This window comes from Sus scrofa, chromosome 5, assembly GCF_054392235.1.
Source record: "Sus scrofa isolate SSC_HxYL_T2T_F1_AM1 chromosome 5, Sscrofa_HxYL_maternal_Yorkshire_Landrace_v2.0, whole genome shotgun sequence".
NCBI lineage: Eukaryota > Metazoa > Chordata > Mammalia > Artiodactyla > Suidae > Sus > Sus scrofa.
This window is the reverse complement of record NC_139387.1, coordinates 16,254,757-16,264,510: the sequence shown is the minus strand read 5'-3', so window position 1 is coordinate 16,264,510 and position 9,754 is coordinate 16,254,757. Positions and strand designations below refer to the sequence as shown.

The window sequence follows — 9,754 nt, the reverse complement described above, 5'->3', positions numbered from 1 at the left end:
TTGTCTATATTTGAGGTGGGGAAAGGGCAGGCCGTGTCACACGAGAAACAGTAGCGGAAGAGGACTGACCCAGAACAGGTGTCAGAAGGCATATTTCACCAAGGAGGAAACATAAAGTTCTGCTATGCCCAGGCCTCGCAAGCAAACAGGTCAGAACGGTGTCTGGCCAGCTGCTGCTCCCATTCAATCCATCTAATCATCCATCTATTCAGAGTCTTCCGGACCAAGGACCCAATGGGATGCACCTGCCTCTTCTTTCCTCAGAAGGGATCTGAACCTTGACTTCATCCAGCTTGAGTTATAGCAGGAAGAGCCCAAGGGATGGGCTCCAGGCTTCAAGTCTTAGCTCTGCCCCTATAAGCTCAGGACTTGAGAAAGTAGCTTCACCATAGGAGTCCCCTGCTGGGTTATTATGTGAATGAACTGAGATGATGTAGGATGATTTGTCATTGTGGTGGGTCATTTTTTGGCTCCCCAGCCTCAGAAAGTCCTAGGCCTATGACCCAGGCCAGAACAATCAGATTCAGCTGCCAGGGATTTCAAATCTCAATGTCAAGATCCACAAAAGCAAGGAAGGGGAAAAATACATTTTGGCAGCTCTGACCAGGGCCCTCTCATTTTTAGGGGGACAGTGCCCTGTGGCCAGAGGTCAGACCTGCCTGTGGTAGCAAATCCTCTGTGAGGGCAGTGCCCAGCCATGACCACTCCAGCCTTCTCAGCAGTCAGGCTCTGTGGCCCGATTTTGACTGAGTTTTGGCCAACTTGCTTCTTTCTAAACCTGAGCCTTTGGGTTTTGTTTTAAGCCTTGTTTCCTAGGCTTTCCAGAGACTCTGGGATTTACCCCATATTCTTTCATAGATTTCTTTTGCACTCAGATCGGCTGGAGTTCCTTTCTGTTGCTTGCAGCTTGGAGCCCTGTCTGGCATGGCTGTGGGAAGAACTGGCCACAGTGGCCGGTCAAGAGCAGACCATGCTCATTTTCCTCAGAATTAATCTTAGTTTGGCTGTATTAGTTTGCTAGGGCCGCCATCACAAAGTATCCCCAATTTGGAGGCTTAAGACGACACTTGGTTGTTATCTCATAGCTCTGTAGTTCAGACGTCTGACTTGATACGACTGAACTCTCAGCTCAGGGGCTCAGGAGGCTGAAATCAAGGTGTTGATGGAGCTGCATTCCTTTCGGGAAGCTCTAGGGAAGAACCCACTGTGAGCTCATTCCGAGTGTTGACAATTCGATTCCTTGCTGCTGTAGGACTGACGAGCCCACTTCCTTGACCTGTGGTCTCCTCCATCTGCAAGCCAGCAACGGTTGTGGAATTCTTCTCATACTTCAAATCCATCTTTCCCTTCTGCTCTGAAGGGGTCATGTGAGTATCCTGGGCCCAGCTGGGCCCATCCCCCTCCCTTACAGTCAATTAATTCTAACCTAAGTCACACCTACAAGGTCTCTTTGCCATTAGGGTTGGAATCTGATGGGGGCTCTAATTCTGCCCACCACACCCTCCTTCCCAGCCCCTCTGCCATGCCTCGGACTTCTCTCCTTGCTGATGAAACAGCAAGGAAAACACTGACCAGCTTAAACAGGGCTCGCCTCCTTAAATAAGTGGATTGATTAAGCAAACCTTGAGTTATGTTATGAAGACAGCACTGCACATGGGCAAGACGGGAGCCTGGGTCTCCAGGATGACCTGGAACCAAGAATCGCCAGTCTGCAGAACTCAGAGAAAGGCCACGCTGCCACCAGAGCCCTTTACGGAGCAAGACGTGCTTTCCATGAGGAAAACCTGGCTTCCAGCAGCCCGAGTAGTTAATATGGTCTGATTGGAGACCAGCCAATCAGCTTCCAAGTTGGAAATTCCTCCTACCCCTTAAATGTGGCCATGAACCCTGGGTTAGGGGAGATAGATTTGAAAGGCTTGCTTCCTGTCTCTTTGCCAGTTCACCTTGCGATACCGCTCTTTCTCTTCTCAAAAGCTAGTGCCTCACATGCTCTCCTGTGTGACACAGTGAGCTCTTGCTCGATAACACTAATGCCGTTGGTCCCTCCTAGAAAATGTCTTGATAAGCCAGGTCTGAGCAGCGTTTTAGAAAGATGCCTTGGGTGGCAGCTTGCAGTAGGGAATGGAGAAGGAAGAAAGCAGTTGGGGAAATCAGCTGGGGTGGGAAACAGAGGGTGAAGAGCAGGATGCTGGTCATGGAAGCAGGCGTGGGGGGTGATGGGGAAACCAACTGGAGACGGAGATGGGGTGGCAAGGAGAAGCCGGGTAGAAAGAACGCCAGCTCTTCCGTGTTTCCGTCTTTCTCATCTGGTGCCCTTAAGCAATAATGGGAAACTTTAAAACCCAGGGAGGCAAACAGGTTCGCTTGCTGGGTGGGAAGACGTGGTTTTGACCTGAATGCATTGCGTTTGAGGTTCTGAAGACTCCCCGGGGAGGTGCATCCCCGGGCCCCCGGGGAGGAGGCAGAGGGACCTTGGAAAAACAAAAGCCACAGCCAAGAACGGGGCATGCAAAGGGCAGAGAGGGAGAGAGGAGGAACTCGGAGGGAAAGGAAAGTACAGTCAAGAGGGGGGAGGATAAGAGACTGACAGCTGACAGCGCTGCTAAGGAGTCAGATCCTGCTGGCTGTGCCCACTCCGACATGTGACTTGAAGTTCCCATCTGCCGCTTAATCATACACGCCGGCCTCTGCTTCCAAACACAAGGCTCTTAGGCTTCCCAGTAAAGCTGCAGCCCAGTACAGGCTGCTGGCCTGATTTTGCAGAGATAAAGGCAGCTCTGAGACTTCACGGAGCTGCAGATGGCACGCTGGGATGCCTGCCCACGTGCCTTATGCTTTCCAGGCCCAAGAGGGTCCCCGCCACCTGCATTCTCCTCTGTTCCTGCCTACCAGCCCCATCTGTCCTATGCAGCAAGCCCTTCCGTATTGCTCCCCTTCCTCATGCCTCTGCTCCGGGAAACCATGGAAAGATCAGGGGCTCGGAATCCAGCAGGCTTAGGCTAGTGCCTTAACCAGCTGGGTGGTCTCCAGCAAGTTACCTCTCCGAGACTCATTCTCCACCCATAGCATGAAATCCCTCCCACCTGCCTCAATAGACCTGTTTTAAGTAACTGCCTCACACAGTGCAAAGGTGAAACCCCATGACGTCCATCCCCACCCTCCAGCCTGGTGCCCATCCCGCAGCTCCCCTCTCAGACAATGAGGTACCACCAAAGGCGGGGCGGGGGGGCCAGAATGACGATGATGAGCACAAGCTTTACAATGAGAGGGACCGAGTTGCCCTCTGCCTTTGCCACTTCTTGATAGAACCTTGGCCTCATTGTCTAATCTCTCCGCTTTGGTTTCCTTGGCTAGAAATAGGGACGGGAGGAACATGTGCCTCTGAGGCTCTCCCACGTGCTCCTCTGGCTGTGCTTCGCCATCTGCCAGAGCCCTTGCAAGGTGTCTGTTACATCAAGAGCAATTCCTGGAGTTCCTGTTGTGGCGCAGTGGTTAACGAATCTGACTAGGAACCATGAGGTTGCGGATTCGATCCCTGGCCTCGTTCAGTGGGTTAAGGATCCGGCGTTGCTGTGAGCTGTGGTGTAGGTCGCAGATGAGGCTTGGATCCCGCGTGGCTGTGGCTGTGGTGTAGGCCAGCGGCTGCAGCTCCGATTAGACCCCTAGCCTGGGAACCTCCATATGCCGCAGGAGCTTCCTTAGAAAAGGCAAAAAGACAAGGCAATTCCTGCCCTCAGGCTCCCTGCCCTGAGGGGCCACACTGGCAGATCAGGGGGAGAAGAGTGCATGGGCCCGAGTTCCCTCCCTGCAAGGTTACAGTGGGGCAGAATACTGCGGCCCACCACCGGGTCCCAGGAGGGCTCTAATACTCCTGCCCACTGTATCTTGGTACCCGAGTCACCAAGAACACAATGTAGCCAAGCACTGGGTGGAGCAAAACTTCACTTACACAGAAAAGGGGGCAGCGTCAGTGTCCAATAGTGAGTGTGGTCCCCTTGGCTCAAAGGTCTCCCCCGGGGGCTGAGGCAGCGCAACTGGCCTACGCACATCCTTCTGTGCCAGTGTGGAAGGAAACGGTTCCCTCGCCAAGGCGTTCAGGCCAACAGGGGGGTTGGCCAGGTGCCATGTGACACCCTCTAGACTGAAGAGCACTGGTCTGTGCCTACCTAAAGCAGGGAAAGATAATCCCACACACAGTGCGAGGCCCAACACGGGTGAGGTGGGCCCTTTCTCAGTAGGGACCTGGTGTCCAGGCCTGGGAAGGCCCATTCTTAGGCAGCTGAGTGGAGGCTGAAAGACTGGGGCCTGGGGACAGACTCTCCCAGCAGTCTTCTCCGGCTGGCTGCTTCCTCTGAGACCATCTCCTGTCCTCACACTGTCCCCGCTATCCCTGGATACTTGAGGAATTGTCCTTTTATTCAAATCTCGAGTTCTCCTGGTTCACGCCAGGACCCTCCCTAACGCGGACGAGAAATGAGTTAATAAACGCCAAGGGCTTAGAAAACCTTTCAGGCAAAAAAAAAGTGTTAGCTCTGATGTTTCCTAGGGTTTTTGTGAAAATGTAGTGGTTATCTTTGTAAAGTGCTTAGTGCCGTGTCAGGCACAGAAGAAGACCCAGTGCACGGCTCTACAAGGAGAGTGTTAATCCCTCCTGTCCTGACAAAGGGAAGGGACTGCCTTTTGTACGTAATGGTGTGGGGTGGAAGGGGACAGGGACAACGATGACGCACACATCTCCTTCTCCTCACCCCTCTCTCCTACGGCACAGTGATTATGTAGCTGGTAAGACCAGAAAAGGGGTGAAGGGCAAGCGCATCACCCAAGGCCATTTGGGGATGCTCTCCTGCTCGACACCTGCCCACAGGAACCTCAAGTCCTTCCTTGGGTCCCAAGCGAAGCACCCTGGGTAGAGGAGGCTATGTTCATCCAGCTCCTGCCTCTCACTGCTAAACCAGCTCACCTGGAGAGAAGGAGCAGAAAGCCCGATGCTGCTGCCTAAGGGCCAAGCCGTAGTCTCCAATCTGCTTAATCATCACAAAAGCTAACAAAGCGAACGCCGTAACCAAAAGCAAGTTTGGGGGCCGGATGCACCATGTGGCCAAACACACCGAAAGGTCGGTGTTTGGAGCAGAGAAGGTTTCATCGCAGGGCCCAACAAGGAGAACAGATGGCTCATGCTCAAAAACCACAAACTCCCAGAAAGAGTTTCAGCGAAACAGGTTTTAAAGGCCAGGCAAGGGGGACTGGGAGAGCCCGGGGTATGGGATCAGCTCGCGCCTGTGCTCTGATGGGCGGGTGGTAAACTATCCTTAGGTGCCAGAAGGTCTGGGGGCCACGTGTTCATGACCATCAGGTAATTAATTACTTTCCTTTGGTGGTGGTTTTGGTATCTGAAGAACTCAGGAAAAACTCTGAGGCTATTACCTAGGTACTTTAGAGAGGAGATAAAGCAGAGGTATGAGGCAGGAGCCTTTCCCTGGAAGGTCCCAAAGGGTCTGTTCATTACAGTGCCTGGGTTGGTCTCTTAATAGAGTCAGAACATGGAGCCAAAAAAGTGAAACTGTTACCCTGTCGATCCTAAACCAGAAGTTGATTTGGTAGCAGCAGCATTATTTATTCTACTAAAAGATAACTTGCAAACAAAAGGGAAGCCGCATTCACTGCTTGGCTCTTTGAGGAAATGTGAGCCTATTTTGCAAAGCCTGTCAAACCTGGGTCTTCCCATGCAGCATAGGCCACAGTTCTTGTAGGTGTGGTTGAAGATGCTGTGTGTGCAAATTTCACCTTCCCTACTATAATCGGCACGTAGGTATTTATCATCCTACCTGCTGCCTAACCTCTTTGAACAAGCATCCTCTGTCCAAAGAAGTCCCCATCTTGTGAGGCTTGGTGCAAAGTAGAGGTTACTATGGAAACCAGAGAGTCACTTCCTTTGCCCCTCGGGTGACCCGGTCCCCACCTATTAGCTTTGGGACCCACAGGCAGACCACACATGGAGACCCTTCCAGGAAGGGTGGTGGCAGCCACCGCCAATTATCAGAGGCCTCTGTAACAAATATCGTATCACGAGGGGCCTGTCCTCAGCATCACCCTGTCAGATGGTGGCAGGGCAAGGGGCAATATCTGTGACCACTGGGGCTGGCCCCGGAGCCTCCATCTAACCAAGTCCCCAGCAGCACTCTGTTTCCGCACTGTCTCCAAGGCTGGCTCTCCTAAAGGTTCTGTGTTTACCAAATAACCTTGAAGTTCCTTTTCTACATAAAAGAACCAGTACTTGTTTCTCATGTTTGAAGTAAGACCTTTGACGCCTCCAGCCGTTGAGATGACAGCCCCTTGGACCATGAACGACAGAGCAAAGGCCGAGTTTGTCTTGATCACCACTGTACACCACGTTTCTCTCGGCTTTTTAATCCCAGGTTATGCTCAGAAACCGTATCAGTCAAGAATTCTTTGGTTGCCAGTGACAGAAATTTGAATCAAATTAATGAAGCCAAAAAAGAAGGGAGCTAACTCTCGTAACTAAAGTCGTGGGTTAGTGTTGACTTTAGGGACAGCTGAACCCAGAATCTCAAATGATACTATGTTGCACATTTCACTAATTTTCTTGGTTTGGTTTTTTTTTTTTCCTTCTCATTTGGCTTTATTCTCAGGCTTTCTTATCACTTGGGTATAAAACTGCCACCATTAGGAGTTCCCGTCATGGTGCAGTAGAAATGAATCTGACTAGGAACGATGAGGTTGCAGGTTCGATCCCTGGCCTCGCTCAGTGGGTTAAGGATCTGGCATTGCTGTGAGCTGTGGTGTAGGTCGCAGATGTGGCTCGAATCTGGCGTGGCTGTGGCTGTGGGGTAGGCCAGCAGCTACAGCTCTGATTAGACCCCTAGCCTGGAAACCTCCATATGCTGCAGGTGCAGCCCTAAAAAAACAAACAAAAAAAGCCACCATTAGTATCTCTAGGTTTGCATCGTTCTTACGGTAATTCCGGAAAGAAAAGAAAAAGAACACAAACCCCTCTCACCCAATATCCCCACCTTATCCCCCAAATGGCACTGATTGGCCCTGTTTACATTTTGCGATAAACCTGGGACCCTTTGTTGGGTCCAGGAGAGGAGAATGCCAACTAGTTAGAGTGGTAAAAGCCCTCACCCCTTCAGTGTAGAAGGTGATTACAGCTGGGCGATGTCCTACTGGAGTCACATAGGACTGGGAGGGATTGGTCCCCAAAGGAAGAGATGCAGAACATGCAGACATGACACAAAGAGCAGAACCATATGTGGCCCAGAGTTTGTAGTCAATAAAAGCTACCAAAATGTTTTGGATTTTTTGGCAGCACCGGCAGCATGTGGTGGCATGTGGAAGTTCCCCGGCCAGGCGTCGAACCTATGTCACAGCAGTGACAGCCACTGCAGTGACAATGCCAAATCCTTTACCTGCTGTGCCAAAAGAGAATGCCCCAGTAAAAGCTGCTAAAATGGAAACTAAAAGTCTCCTCCTAAGATCATTACATTTCTCTCTCCCTCCCTCTCCTGTACCACATGTATGCACACAAGCGGATTCAAACAGTCCTGTGGCCCCGGAAAATGGCAGAGAATCAATCCCATTCTTAGAGAACAAAGCTGAAGTCTCTGATTACATCAGGAGGAAAAGAAAAACCAGGAACTGAAGCCTAAACTTCCTAGTTGGGAGGACTGTGATTGGCAGGCGGTGACTACCTCATCATTCTCAAATAGAGCATAAGCTTCAGGAAGCATTTAGTCAATATCCTATTATATTGACATGAATAAAGTTGAGAAGGAGTGGGCTGTGCTGAGGCAGAAGAGGCTGAAAGAGAAACTTGTTTCTGACGTCCCCTTGTATCCCACTCATAGACAGATACTGAGCTCGAACCACCCCAATAAGCCAAGTATCATATTCCCAAAATATCTGCCAGACATTTCTTGCCATTTCAGCTTTATTGAATTACTGAGTGGTGCGGCTTTAGAAATATAAATCACAGAGAAGCAGGAAATGCGTTTATTTCATTAATCCATCTTGCCTTTATTGAAGGCCTGCTTAAGCCTCTCTTAGGAAGAGCTTCGCGACCTCACCCTGCAAACACAGTGCGTTTTGTTTTCCAGCAGCAGCAAACCCTGACAATAGACCATCATTTGATGCCTGACTCTCCTCAAAAGGCCTCTTTTCAGTTGAATTGCCCAGATGGAGTACAGAGCTTTAAGATGAGAACATCTTTGTATGTTTTCGTGTGTCAATTTCTTGGTCTCCCAGGCAGTCATTGGCCAGACTTGCTTTTCACTTCCATTCCAATCAAGCAGCCACAAAGAGGAAGAACCCATTCCCAAGGTAGGCAACAAGCATCTGGATGATATGCAAGAGCCCAGATGACCTCTGACACAGAACTTGGTGCTCCTTGGAGGGGTTGCGCATGCAAAATGCATGAGGAATGGAGACAGATTATTGCAGCATAGCAAGCCATGCAGCATGCTTAGATGACAGCAGAATTTAGGATCGGAGGGCCTAGAGTTTTAAATGGCCTGAGTTCAGATTCTGGCCATGCATTTATCAGCTGGATGACTTGATCTCACGACTTCCCATCTCCAAGCTTCCATTTCCTCAGCAGTATTCATGTTTACATCCAGGGACTATTGAGAGGCAGCTTCAAGGAAAAAAATTGTATATGGGGGGGAACCTGTAACCTATAAAATCTCACCCAACTTTGTTATGACACCCAGACCTAGAAAGCAAAAGACATTAATCCTCAACTGGCTCAGTTGGAGGAAAAATTTCAGAGTATCTTTGCTACCTTTCCTGTGAGAATTCCTTTGCTTTCTCATCCTGTCCCATTTCCCAAGGGGCCTATGTTGTCCCCATTCTTACTCTCAGACCTTAATACATCTCTCCTGAAACACTGACGGCTGGCCAAGCTTTAGTGGTTCAAGATGTGATTCTGCCCCGTGGTGCTGGCATTTATTTAATAGGAATTAGGCCCTAACTTCTCACCACTAGATGCTTCACCAGAGTCCAGGGCTACCCTGAAAACAGCACCATCTGGGCCTTTCCCTCATGATCATGTTAAAGGTTTGGGAGCGTGAATAAGGGAAGGAAGAAGAAAGCAAAAGATGAACCTGTTGGAGTTACCATCGTGGCTCAGTGGTTAACGAATCTGACTAGAAGCCACGAGGTTGCGGGTTCAATCCCTGACCTCGCTCAATGGGTTAAGGATCTGGCATTGCCATGAGCTGTGGTGTAGGTCATAGATGCAGCTCGGATCCCGAGTTGCTCTGGTGAAGGTTGGCAGCTACAGCTCCGATTGACCCCAGCCTGGGAACCTCCATATGCCGTGGGTGTGGCCCTAAAAAGACAAAAAAATAAAAAATAAAAACATTGGAGTTCCCGTCGTGGCGCAGTGGTTAATGAATCCGACTGGGAACCATGAGGTTGCGGGTTCGGTCCCTGCCCTTGCTCAGCGGGTTAAAGATCCGGCGTTGCCGTGAGCTCTTGCGTAGGCTGGTGGCTACAGCTCCGATTGGACCCCTAGCCTGGGAACCTCCATATGCTGCGGGAGCAGCCCAAGAAATAGCAAAAAGACAAAAAAAAAAATTTAAAAAAAACCTGTTGAGTGACTTCTTGCTCCCCAACATGAAGAAAAGCCTAGTGCCTGGAACCTGGTAGTTGTTCTATAATGTTGAATGGATGAATAAATGATAAAATGAATGAATGAAGCCATAAGGGAAGAGCTGCCCCATGCACTCTTCGC

The 9,754-nt window shown here is 50.3% G+C and overlaps 1 long non-coding RNA gene across 1 annotated transcript; it reads left to right on the top strand.

The window, feature by feature from the left end:
* The first annotated feature begins 1,897 nt into the window (after positions 1–1,897).
* On the top strand, positions 1,898–9,259 carry LOC146403164 (uncharacterized). The gene is made up of 2 exons (XR_014803140.1): positions 1,898–5,353; positions 7,551–9,259. It is a non-coding gene; the product is annotated as an uncharacterized LOC146403164 (long non-coding RNA).
* Positions 9,260–9,754: the final 495 nt, after the last annotated feature.